The sequence below is a fragment of the Archocentrus centrarchus genome, chromosome 14 (assembly GCF_007364275.1).
Source record: "Archocentrus centrarchus isolate MPI-CPG fArcCen1 chromosome 14, fArcCen1, whole genome shotgun sequence".
Taxonomy (NCBI): Eukaryota; Metazoa; Chordata; class Actinopteri; order Cichliformes; family Cichlidae; genus Archocentrus; species Archocentrus centrarchus.
The window spans coordinates 25,383,742-25,398,227 of record NC_044359.1 but is presented as its reverse complement, the minus strand read 5'-3'; positions in this window follow the sequence as shown (position 1 = coordinate 25,398,227).

The window sequence follows — 14,486 nt, the reverse complement described above, 5'->3', positions numbered from 1 at the left end:
TTTTTTTATTGGACTTCTGTGCAAACCACAGTTTGTCCATAACGAACACCATGTTCGAACATAAGAATGTCTATAAGTGCATGTGGCACCAGAACACACCCTAGGTCAGAGGTCAGTGATCAATTTTGTAATTGTATCATCAGATCTGCGGTTGTATGTTCTGGACATTCAGGTAAAGAGAGGAGCTGAGCTGTCAGCTGATCAGCACCTGGTGGTGAGTTGGATCAGGTGGTGGTGGGGGGATGCTGGACAGATCTGGTGCACCAAACGTATAGTGAGGATGCACTGGGAACACCTGGCAGAGGCCCCAGTCTATGAGATCTTCAACTCCCACTTCTGGTAGAACGTTGACAGCATTCCAAGGGAGGCTGAGGACATTGAGTCCAAATGGGCCATGTTCTGCACCGCCACTGTTGAGGCTGCTGCCAAAACAAAGACTCGGGTATGGGAGGAGTTCGGTGAGGCCATGGAAACAGACTTTCAGATTGCCTTGAAATGATTCTGGCAAACCGTCAGGTGACTCAGGAGAGGAAAGCGGTGCTGTACTCACGCGGTTTAGTGTGGGTGGGGTGCTGCTGATTTCCACTGAGGCTATAGTTGGGCGGTGGAAGGAATACTTTGAGGACCTCCTTAAGCCCACTGACATGCCTTCTTCAGTGGAAGCAGAGTCCTGTCATTCAGGAGGAGTGCAGCCATTCGGGAGGGGCTCAGAGTAGAGCCGCTGCTCCTCCACATCAAATGAAGCCAGTTAAGGTGGTCTGGGCATCTGACTAGGATGCCTCCTGAGCACCTCTTGGGTAGGGTGTTCCAGGCATGTCCTACCAGGAGTTTTGATTTAATGATAATGCTCAAAATAAAGTTTTGCTCTAAGCGTAAAGTTTGGCTTCCATTACTCACAGATCCCCCTGTAGCCACACTTGTGGTACAGCTACCTGCAATTATTTTTTCTTTTTGGGTAATTTGGGTAAGTGAAACACCTTCTAATATGAGCTTTTATGTGGGAAAGAAATATGTTCTAAATATCAAAGGGAGGCACCCAGCTTTATTACCATGTAATCTACACTTACATCACTAGCTATGGGTTTCATACAGCTTTTAATTCAGCATCCCATCTGGAATTCATTGTATCTCCATGAACATGTCTAAAATGATAGAGGACATTGTTACAGATGCAGCAATAAAGTCCTTTTCCCGCACCTGAACAAAATTACACCCCAAAACAGCTGCCTTTAAAGCTTATAAGGCTTTTCCCCCAGGCAATATCAGATGGAATGGCTCAGTCCAGAAAATCATCAGAGACGGTCTTGAGTGAGCTTGACAAGCATATATGTAAACAGTTGGTGGAGATGGTGGAGAACTGTGCAAGTTTGTCATCATATTTTTATTTTTTTTTTACAACAGATTTCACACAGTTTTCTGCACATCATCACATCCAGTATTGACAAACTTTTTTTTTTTTTGCAGTTTCTAATCACTAGGATTTATTTTTTACTTAGCTGTAACACTGCTATCCCACTCATGTGCCAACAATTGCTTTCAGAACATAAAAAAATCTAATTTTGCAGTTCCCTGCCACAGTCACCTCTCTCAGACTACTCAAAGTTTAATCAACTCTTGACAAGAAACTTTGTTTTTAGTGCTTGTGGATTGTGCCAATCCGTGTTTGTGTGGTTGGCTTTATGGTCTACAGGCACAGCTGGCTATTTTACATGACTGTGTTAGATGTGTTCTTTTTAGTGCAGTGTCACTTCACTGAGGAATATTTTCCTTGCTAATCACAGTGAATGTTGCCTGTCATTTTTCTTGGGTGTTATGAGACATTTGTGCCAATGAATTTCATGAAAAAGACTGACTCATTTTGAATGTGATGGCAGCAACACACCTAAAAAAAACAAAATTAAAAATTGGAACAGTGGAACAAAAGGCTGTAACAGTAAGTGGAACTAAAAAGAAATAGCTGAAGAAACATTTAGCATCTAATTAGTTTAATTTGCAACAGGGCAATAACATGATTGGCTATAAAAAGAGCAATTTGGAGACACAGTTTCTCAGAAGTAAAGATGGTCAGAGATTTACTGTCTCACGGAAATCACTGCGTGGGCTCAGGAACACTTCCAGAAATCACTGTCTCTATCATGCAAAGAGGAAGCCACATGTGAACATGATCCATCTTCTCTGGGCCAAAGCTCATTTCAAATGGACTGAGGCAAAGTGGAAAACTGTTATGCAGTCAGACAAATTGAAATTTGAAATTGTTTATAGAAAACACGGACTCATGCCCTCCAGACTAAAGAGCAGATGGACCATCTGTTTTTTTTTTTTTTTTTTATCAGCACTCTGTTCAAAAGCCTGCATTTCTGATGGTAAGGGGAAGCATTGGGCAGCTAGAATCCTATAACTCTCAAAAGTCCATTGTGAAATGTCAAATATGAGTTTATAAGATTTGCAAATAATTACATTTAGTTTTTCCCAACTTTTTCTCAGATTATTAGGTTGAATCTGCTTTGTGGCATGTTTGAAGTTGTTGTCACTTTATTACAGTTTTCTAATGATATGTTTTATTACAGGACTGTCCAGCACATTGTCTATTCATACAGTAATGCTACATTCACACATAAGAAAAACAGACAGCAATAAGACAGAGTAGTCTGCTATCAGTTTGCAATTGAATGATGTCAATTTGGCAATCACATGCAATCTGTTTATTAACTGAACTGGCAAAAATTGGAACTGTGTTGCTGTCTGCATGCACAAAAATTCACATTAACTCCTTACATTCAGAGTCCAGCCAGAACCTCAGATTTGAAACAGAAAATCTTCCACAAATAGTCACGCAGTTGCTTCAGGATGGCAATTTAACTGCAAAATGGCACAGGTACTCGGCAACCTCGCTTTTATATAGGAATATAACCAGAATACAACGAGCTGAGTTGCAAAGACGTGCTTCACTGACACGTTGTGCTCACTGGTGCAGACTGACTCAGATTGTTTGAAACATGTTGGCATGTTAAGAAATGAGATGGCAGTTGTTTGCAAACCATTTCAAATCTGTCAGAGAGTGACTGCAGTCAGTCTGAATCAGACTGCACTTGTTTGGAGACAGGTTGCCTACCACCAAGCAATCTGTGCAGTCACCTTAAAATTGAAAGTGGTCTCCCAGTGTGACCAGTTGGTCACTGCAACTACCTGTGATCAGTCATTGATCGTGGAAAAAAATCCAATGCAATCACTGAGCAACCACTAATGTATCCTAGTCAGAAGTAGTTGCTATCTGACTGAGCTATAATGCAGACTTTATTATCAAAATAGTTTTTGTCACAAAAGATCATGTTTAGTTTAGTTTATTAGTTTATTTGACAGGGACAGTGTACATTAATTAACATTACTGTAAATGCACCAGAATTAGCCAAAAGGCTATTTTTCATCTGTTGTCCCTGGACAGATCTTAAAATTGTCTACCTAAAAACAACAATAAGAGGATTACAATGAACGAATGTAAAAGAGCAATACAACAGATTATAATTCTTCAAATCCTGTTGAAAAAAACAGAATCCAAGTTAACTATAATACAGACATTAGGATAAAAAATTATACTACATATTAACATAGAGACACAAGTGGCAACAGGGTTGGGCTGAGGGGAGACACTGTCCATAATCCTATTAATGCTGACATATCTGATGTGTTATGAACCAGTTTTTTAGATGCTTTTTGAACAGAGTGTATGTGGTCAGTTCTCTAATGTTTTGAGGGACACAGTTCCACTCCTGTGCTGCTGTAACTGAAAAGGTACTCTGACTGAAGGCACTTTTCCTGAGAGGAACAACACAGTCTCCTCGGGCCGCCCCTCATGTTACTCTGTGGGTGGCATTTCTGATGTTAACAAACTGACTGAGTGGAGGAGATGCCAGACCATGGATGATTTTGAATATCAGACAGAGATTTGAATACTTGATGACATTTTCCCGACTTAAAAACTTATGCTTTTGTAGAATGACACAATGATGATATTGTGATGGTTTTCTATCCAAATTTTTGATTGTCTGTTTGTAAAGTGACTCTAAAGGTTTAAGTGCTGTTTTGTTTGCCTGTGACCAGGTTGTAAGACAGTAGGTGATATGAGACAGAACCATACTGTACATGAACATTTTAGCTGCCTGAAGTGATAGGTGTGATCTTATGTAACAGAAATTTGCAATATTAAATTTCACTCGCTTACAGACCATTTTTATCTGTGATTTCAAAGTCAGTCTAGAGTCTATTAAGATACCTAGGTATCTGAATTCTGACACAACTTTTATTTTTTCACTTGCCACATAAATATCTGCTTTATTATTTGCAATGTTTGATTTAGAAAAGAACACTGAAACAGTTTTGTTTACATTAAGTTGTAAGCAAGATTGGTTTAGCCATTCAGAGACATGGGCCATAGACTGTGAAAGTTTTTCAGCTACTTGTGTTGTGTTTTTACCATGCGTGTAAATGACGGTATCATCTGCATACATCTGAATATAGACATCCGGACAAACTGAAGGTAAGTCATTTATATAAAGTGAAAATAACAGAGGCCCCAAAATAGAACCTTGAGATACCCCTGTGGACAGAGCGAGGGGCGGTGAGTGGTAATCACTGATCCTGACTGACTGTGAGCAATTCGAAAGATATGATTCAATCCATTTTATTGCATCTACTAAGTTAAATTTTCTTAGTTTGGTTAACAATATTTTATGGTTTACTGTGTCAAAGGCTTTTTTTAGATCAAGAAACACAACTCCAACCACACCACCTTTATCCAACAAATGTTTGATATTTTCTATGAAAAAACAATTAGCAGTTTCCGTGGAGTGTCGAGTTCTGAAACCAAATTGCATTGAATGAAGGGAAAATGTAGTGGTATTCAGATGTGTTATTATTTGTTGGGAAATAAGTTTCTCTGCAACTTTTGAGACTGTAGGTAAGATACTGATTGGTCTATAATTTTCCACTGACAATGGATCTCTGTTTTTGAATACTGGGACAACAGCAGCTGATTTCCACACACTTGGAAATACCGCCTCAATAATGGAGAGATTGACAATTTTGGTCACTGGTGTTAATAATGTGGAACTGAATTCTTTCAGCATGCACATATCTATGCCAAATATGTCTCTAGTTCTGGAAGCTTTTAATGTTTTTATTGTCTGTAAGACTTCAGATTCTGTGACTATGCCTAGATTGAAAATCGGCTCTGACTTATTTATCGGACAAACATTCAGATTGTTAGGTGGGAAGCTTTGGGCAATAGTGGATATAGATTCAATAAAAAAATTATTAAAGGCATCTGCAACTTTGTTTGTGTTATTTGTAATTTGTCCATTTATCTTAATTTCTAGAAGTTGTTTCCTTTTTATGTCCTGTCCTAAAAGTTTTTTCAGTTGGTTCCATATTGTTTTAGAATCCCCTTTTGCATTTTCTATTATAGTCAAGAAAAAATCTGCTTTAGCCTTGCGTATGGCTTTAACAGTTTTATTCCTCAGTGTTGTGAACAGATTTTTAGCACTAACTGAATTAGTTTTAATTGCATTTTTTAACGCAAGATCCCTCTCTTTCATTAGTTTGAGTATGTCAGAGCTCATCCAGGGAAGTATGTTTTTCTTGTGTTTGTGTTTAACTTTACAGCTAAAATCTTTTATTGTTCTCTCAATTGCAACTATAAAAGATTCACAGTCCATTTCACAATTTGTTCCCAGCAATATGTGATCCCAGTCAATCTGCTGGACAGCACTTTTAAATCCTTCCTGTTGGTTTTTTGGAATTCCAACATACTCACACTTTCTGACAGGATGAGTCCTTGTGGCCTCTTTTGGCCACAAGGATTAAATTGTGGTCAGAAAGACCAACTAACATATTATAAGACTTAATGATTCTCTCAGGTCGGTTGGTAAATGCTAAATCAATCTGGGTGCTACTTGATGTGGTGATTCTTGCGGGCCCTTTGATCATTTGGACTAGATCAAATTTGTCAGTTATTTTTTTAAGATTTTTTCTACATGATGTGTCTTCCCAGTTTATGTTGGTATCCCCCAAAATAATGGTCTCTTTGTTTAAGTTAGATTCTTTCAGTAGATTTTCAAACTTTTCATAAAAAGTGACACCTGAAGAGGTGGGGGAGGGGGGGGGGGGGGGCGATATATCACAACGATTGTGGAAGACATTTGTGGTGCTAGTATGATGTTTAAACCCAAGCATTCCAAATCATGATCATTCATCCACATAATTTCCTGACATTGAATATTGTTTTTTATGTATATCATGACACCACCACCCTTTGCTCCTTCTCTGTCTCTTCTGAACATATTATAGCCAGGGATGTTAAGTGCTGCAGAGGGAGCATTTTTATAGAGCCAGGTCTCAGATAGACAAAGATAGTCCAGATTTTAAGATTAAGATTAAGATAGTGTTTATTTGTCACATGCACAGTTATACACAGTACAATGCACAGTGAAATGTATTTTGTACCTGCAACCATATATACACACACATATAAATAAGAAGAATAAAAATAAAAAAAAGTAATTCACACTATACACTATACTCTATATACTATACACTATACACACTTTTTAAATTATAATATTTACATTGTGCAATAATGGTCCAGTTAGGGCTCAGAGTTGAGAAGACGGATGGCATGTGGGTAAAAACTCTTCTTCAACCTTTCAGTCTTAGTCCTCAGGCAGCGGTAACGCCGGCCTGATGGGAGCAGGGAGAAGAGAGAGTGTCCGGGGTGGCTGGGCTGTTTTAGGATCTTCATGGCCCTCAGCCTGCACTGCTTGGTGTAAATGTCCTGCAGGTTGGGGAGGGTGGTTCTGATGGTCCGTTCTGAATGAACCACCCTTTTTAGGGCCATGAAGTCCTGCTTGGTGCAGTTTCCCATCCAGGTGGTGATGCTCCCACGCATGATGCTCTCGATGGTGCAGGTGTAAAAGTTCCTGAGCACCTTGAGTGGGAGCTTGAAGTCTCTCAGCCGCCTGAGGAGGTAGAGACGCTGTCTGGCCTTCTTCACAGTGATGTTTATGTGATGAGTCCAGGACAGGTCCTGTGAGATGGTCACTCCCAGGTATTTGAAAGTGTCCACTCTTTCCACCTCAGCACCACTGATGACAAGTGGATGGTAGTCCCTCTGCTGCTTCCTGCTGAAGTCCACGATCAGTTCCTTTGTTTTGCTGACGTTGAGCAGGAGGTGGTTCTCCTGGCACCAGTTCTCCAGGCGGGAGACCTCTCTCCTGTAGGCTGTCTCCTCATTGTGAGAGATTAGTCCCACAACAGCAGTGTTGTCAGCAAACTTGATGATGATGTTGGACTCTGACGTGGCCTCGCAGTCATGGGTGTACAGTGAGTACAGCAGAGGGCTGAGCACACAGCCTTGGGGGGATCCAGTGTTGAGGGTGAGGGAGGATGAGGTGAGGTGACCCACTCGTACCACCTGTGGTCTGCTGGTCAGGAAGCTGTGAACCCACCTGCACAGGGATGGGCCCAGGCCCAGGTCCAGCAGCTTAGAGACCAGCCTGGAGGGAACTATGGTGTTGAATGCTGAGCTGTAATCTACAAACAGCACTCTACAAACAGCATTTGAGTTAAGCAGCAGGTGATTAACTTGTTCTATTTTTGACATGATGCTTCTTATATTTAAATGTCCACCTAGCAGACCTTTAGGCTTTGCTTTAGTGTCCCAAACTATTTTTGAGTGATTAACAGTTTGAAAGAACTCCCACTTCCGGTGTTTGGCTATTCCTGGATTGAGCCACTTCCTGTTTACGGTCGTTGCCATGGTGACGGAACGACCATTCAGAAAAGTTTGTTGTTGCGTGTCAGGATCATGCCTCCCGCTTCCATGCGAGGCCACGGTTGTATTGCGCAGTTGTCCCACGGACTCTCGACTGAAGCTTCTTCCCGACGCACCAACAGACACCCTCGGAACCAGAGTTTCCCCGACAGACCGTCCCGGTACCGCGCCATCCACACCATCGCCCTCGTCTCCCCGGACAGACAGCTCGGCCACAGTTGACAGCGGGCATAGAGGAAGGAGAGGATCAGGATGTTGTGCAGAGGAAGACGGAGATGTACCTGAGCATACCTGTAAGGTAGGAGCGTCGCGTTTGTCCTCTACGCGTGGGTTAGCCTCTCTTGGCGTCTCGAGGTGGTGCGGGCCCGGGCATGGGTGGATGTCCCCGGATAACATCAAACATATGGCGATAATAAGTCTAGTTGTGTCGGTGTAGTTGATTTAGTCTTCTTGGTAAACTTATTGTATAGTGATGGGTAAACCAACGTCACAGCCAGTGTGTAGGCTCCATAGCCGGTGCTTGCCTTTGCCAGTTCATTGTTTTTTTGTTTGTATCCCAGATCCTCATATTTTGACGAGTTGTCATTTAAATGAAACAATGGTAAGATGTTACCAACCATGTTGACATTTTTTTCTACACCTGATGCTGAATCCTCACAGAAAGACTTGAAACTTCCTAAACAAGTAACTGAACAGGCAGCGCATAGTGTTGCTGCAACTTCAGTAACCCTCTTTTTTTTTTTTTTCTATCGTCTACTTTAAAAAATGGCGTGATAATAACATCTTTTGCTGGAAAGACATTCCATAAGCTTTCAAAACTTCTCTATCGGGATTTGCTCCCATTAAGTCAGAAGCAATCATTGAGGGCAGACAATAAAAGTTGGCCAGTGCCTTACTCAGTGTTCCAGATGTTCCCAGCTGTGTTAACTGTGGTTGAGGTTGGGCTCTGTGTGAGCCACTTAAGTACTTTCACACTAGACTATTTCTTTCGTGACCTGTATTTGTTCAAACTCCTAAACCCATCATGTGCTTTTGCTGCTTGATTTACAGTGTCACAGTACACCAGCACTCGTATTGTTGACATCAGCCTGGCGTTTTATCCCCATCTGCATCGACTCTCTGCTGCTGTGACATCAAAATCAGTGGACGTAGCAATGTTAGGGTTATTCTGCCAATGCAAAACAGGAAGTGATTCAAAAATAATTAATAAATTAAGCAGTAGGAAGACAAGGAAGATAAGATAAACATGCAATACCAGTCAAAAGTTTGGACACACTTAGTATTTGATATTTGTAATTATTCTGATGACCAGGATTATTGATAGATGGTCAGCATCCACATTTTCTCAAACCTTAACTACATTAGTTTGAGTAAGGGTTTTGCTGCTGCAAAGCTGCAGTGGTTGCATGTCAGCTCTGCCTTTTTGCTTTTCTTTCATATTATAAGCTTTGTACTGTGTGTGATTTCAGTGTCTCCATCTTTGTATTTATTAATTTTTTTCTGTCAGTCAGGAATTTTTCAGCAGCACAAAAACCTATGTTGCTGTGCAAAGGCATGCTGTTGTTTGCAACAAAAGGTTAAGGAACAAATGTAGTCCACCCTGAGAAACTCATCTGCTGGCTATTATCATTAAAGACAGCACATTACAATCCAACTCAGAGGAGACCCTCGGGCATACCCAGAACCTGCTGGAGAGATTATATTTCTTGTCTGGCCTGGGAACAGCTCAGAATCCCCCGGGAGGAACTGTTAAGTATGGCTGGGGAGAAGCATGTCTTGAATCCTCTTAGCCTTTCACTGGCCTTGGACCTGAAAATGTCTTTTATAGATGTTTATTTAACATATTATATCTAAGTATCATAGTTAAAATGTTTGACTGGTCAACAAACAGATTCACAGACTTTTACAGTGAATGGAGCCGAGGTATGTTAGAGGTAGATTTTTGAACAGATATCTTTTTTTCCCCCTTCAGATCAAACTGGAACTGGCTTCATGTGTAATTTAACAATAAAATTCTTGTAAAAAATGCAGTAAAGTTGCAGTTTCACAAGTATCATTCTTAAATGGCTTATTTTGAATAACTGCATATATGTCAAAAGCTAAATAAATCCAAAAAATTAAATAAATGTAAAAACATGTAAAAATATGTTTAATTTGCTATATTTATTTTGACTATATTTACACTGTGTCAGAAGTGCATTTCTTGATGACACATTCACAGATTCACAGATATTCGGCAGAATAAATGGCTGATTATGTATACTGTGCTTTATAGAGTTCATCGCAGACAATAACATGTCTGTGCAATTCACATTAAGCTCTTAAGAAGCTTGAAATTTAAGGGTGAAAAAAAAGCAAATAGAAGTGTGAGACAGAGGGAAACAGAAAAGCTGGGAGTGTTTGTGATGAGCCGTGTACAGGAGAGGGAGGAGCTGCAGAGAAGAGATATTCATGTAGGATATCTCATAGATATTCTTATAGGTATTCATATAGGATCCAAAACTACATAGATATGATGAATACTGACATTCACATGAGTTTCAAACCTTTAGCTCTACATAACAACTTAACTGCATAGCTGTTTTCTGTTGTAGCTGCAACATTGTACACAAGGATTTAATTTCCTCCATTTCATTTTTAGTCATTCATACATTAATCACGACACAGTTTCTAACAGAATAAGATGAGGAGGTGGTGAAATTTTACATCCAAAAGGTCCAAGGGTAACTTCACAATGACATCACAAGTCTCTGGCCATTATTAAACTCAAACATTCAGGAACAGAAGGAGAGAGTGTGCTTTTTTGTCAGATGCTAATTGAGTGATACCGATCTTTTAAGCGAGTCTGGACGACAGTCTGGATATTATTGGCAGAGGCATGCGACTGCAAGGAGATAATTCTGGCTTTGAACCAATGAACCAGATCCCTCTGGATACGCAGTAGTACATGCTTCCATCAGAGCGAAATATGAGCTGAACAACCCATGAATTTCCAAATGTTTGAAAACAGCTGTTGTAACTAAAACTCTGATTTAGTTAGCTGATTTATTTGAAGGTGGTAATTTGATGTCATTCACACAACTTCAGACTAAATGCAGAATACAGCATAACCAGGTTTTTGGTTTTCTCCAGGTGAGATATTTTATAAAACCAAATCTTATATTTCCAACAGACCAGCCAATAGAAAGCCCACTCCACAGCTTTCATCTCAAATTTAACTGAATTGCCCATAATAGTAGTGATAAACTAAGCTCTACTATATAAATATAGTTATGGTATGAAGACTTGTGTAATTTGAAGTGTAATTTATGTTTTAATGCTGTAAGTATGTATGTGCAGTCCATTTTTATTTTATAGCTTGTGTCAGTATGTGCTGAAAAGCTCATTGTTAATGTAAAATCAATAAAATATAAGAAAAATTTAAAAAGCCATCTCTGTCTTTAATTACTTCTATCCTACACAAACAAGATGAGTGGGTTAAAAAGGTTGGACAGTCTTCTATTAACCATGTAATGCCAAATATATCACATTTGACTTTTTGTGAGTTTTTAAGATCTCTATATCATCAGTGTGATTTTCTCCCCCTGTGAAAAACCTATATAAATTGCACAATAGATTTTAAACAATAACCACGGCTGTAACAAATATGATGAAAATTAAAGCTCATATATGCAAAATGATATTTATTTTAAAAAATTTGCGAGAAGTTTCAATAAATACACAGTTTTTTTTTAAAAAAATGAAATTTTTTGGCAATTGTTTCATGGTTCAGGCTTTACAGGGTTAATATTCATAGGCTACATGTAGGCCGACATACTCCTGTGAGTTTCACACCACATAAATTTACAGCGCAGCGTTCAGGAATGAAGCTCAGACTGTTTCCATCCATATGTCAGTCATGATAGTCGATATTACTTGACACAGAAAGAAAAATTGAATGAGAAATTAGCTCATGGAATAAAAAGGTTTCACAGAGTGAATTACAGGCCAGTAAAGGAGACGTGCTTGTATAGCATTTTGAGATAAAGAGGTACAAAATATGCTCTGTTTGACACAGTGTTGTTTTCTTTTTCAAAAAGCTGGTTTGGTCTGGTGTCGCCTAACACTGAGACTCATTATCGGGTAGCATGTTCCACATTCCTTACTTGCGATTGTCCCCCTCCCTCTCTTCTCCTTGTTTTCCACTGTCTGCGCACTGCACGCGTATACTTTTAAAAGTTGAGCTGATAATTAACAAAAGCATTTCCGATGTTCCTGTAAACTGAGAACAGATCCCAAAGAAAGAATGCGGTCACTCTCTAAACAGTCATACTTTGGACTCACAGGCATGATGACAAGTCAGAGCAATGTCACTGTGTTGGTTGCACCACCTAATGTGACGCGACGTTGATTTGACAGCTTGTGCCTCTGGCTGAAAAGTACAGCGATGTTAATTGTTAAGCCATAATGACGTGACTGCAGTGCTGATTTCATGACATTATTCACGCTATGCTATATGAAATCACCACTTTCTGGCCAATCAATTCTCCGGAAAATAGCGTCACCATTCCTGGAGGATCCTTTGGGCACAGATAGCAAAAGAGCAGATTTTTGTGTCTGTAGTTAATATCTTGCGTAGATATTTAGATGTTGCTAAGAACAGTAGATAAGTGTGGAATGATGTGACGAATAGCACAGAGCACATACCTGCCAGAAACTAATAAACGAATACAACAAACTAATAACAGGCCCTTCATTATGAAAATGAAGCACCAGCACTAATAATTTTCATTACCTACTGTATCTGTCGATGATATCCTCGGTGAATCATTTTGTCCACAAAATATCAGAAATATCAGAAAACACTGTTATCATTTTCCACAGTCCAACATAAAAGACATAAAGCATCAAATGCTTTTGCATTTGGGGTTATTGCTTAACAGTTAATAAAAAAATTCTATCTGAGCATTAAAAATCTGCCTTTTCTCAATATTCAATTAACTGACTAATCGCTGCAGTTTCACAGCACAGTGAGCTGTTATGAGTGCAGCCCAATGTGTGTCCTTTTTAAAATGTGAGTTCCTGCACCTGTTTGTAAGCCTGGTGTACAGTATGTATGTAATTTTATTGCATGCATTGTTTTGTTTTCTGCATTAATGTTCTTCAGTCACCCCACCGTCCTCAGTGTAACCTTTTTTTAAAGTAAGATCTCATTAATTCTCAAGAATCTCTGCAGCTTCCTCAAAATATAAAATAAGTCTTCCCGTACTTGCTTTTCTTCGGTGATGAGCAGTTACGATTCGTGATAAGAATCCCTTATTTTGTTGAAGGACGGAATGAGGGTACACCAAAGAACTGAATAAAACTAGAATAACTCCTCGCATGAAACGAATACCGTGTCAAGATGTTTCGTTCACTGAGACATTAAGGCTGGAAATTTATGAGAGGTTTCAAAGTGAAAATGTCTGTGGCAGTGTGTCCCACTGATTCTCCAGAGCTTTTGACCGGTGACATTTGAAATAGAATCAGATATATTAGCGGAGTTAATAATCCATGATGCAGTGTGCAGAAGAGAGAACCAGGAGTTCCTGATAAAATGCCAATCTGCTGCATGGATGCAAAGCTTCTCTCTCTGATGCTGCACCCGTGTTTTTGCCTCACTGCTGATTTTCCAAGTTTGGTATTATAATCCATCCAGCTGCACGTGCACATGCCCCGTAAAAGTTCAAATTATATTTAACCGGACTGATAAAACGTAGGTGTCATTTGTGAATTACAATCACTTGTCTGTGGCCACTTATTTATTGCATGGCTTAGTGCTGGGTGTTCTCAGGGGAATAACAAATGATATTATCTATATGAATACCAGGTCCACATGTTATTTAGGGTTTACTGATGATGTGATTTTTAGGCCATTTTCACAGGTTCCAAAGTAACTGGACAAACTAACAATTTTATATATTTATAAATAATTTTAAATATATTTGTATATTAAATATAATGGTAAGTAGGGCTGTTTTTAATATGTGGATGAAAATACTTTGCAGTCAGCATCACCAAATACTGTATTTCCTCTCTTGAGCTGCTCTGACAGGCCTTTACTGCAGCTCATTGCATCTGCCTTCAGTTATGTCTTCAGTAACTGAAAAGCACGCTGTATGAGCAGGAGATCAGCTGACTGATTTGGCCAATGAAGAACATCCCATGCCTTTGCCTTGAGAACCTCTTGAGTTGCTTTTGCCGTATGCTTTGTGTCATTATCCTTTTGTACTGTGAAGCGCTGCACCATCAGTTTTGAAGCATTTGGCTAAATCTGAGCAGAGAGTATAGCCCTGTACACAGAATTCACTCTGCTGTTTCTATCAGCAGTCATATCATCAATAAACTCTAGTGACCTGGTTCCACTGGCAACCATGCATACCTGTGCCATAACACTGACTCCACCGTGTCAGACAGATTCTTGAATGTGTCTACTAATTGTAGACTTTGACAGTGATACACCTTCCTCCTCAAGAGTGTTCTTGACTGGGTTAAATGTTGGTTGCATTCTTTCTTTTTAAGGATGTATCAGATTGACCACAATGACTAATTGAAAGAGTTAGTGCAATGCTCTTGTTAAACCCCTTGAATTAAAGCTGAAAGTCTCCACTTCAATGATATATTGATTGTTAGATTTTAAACT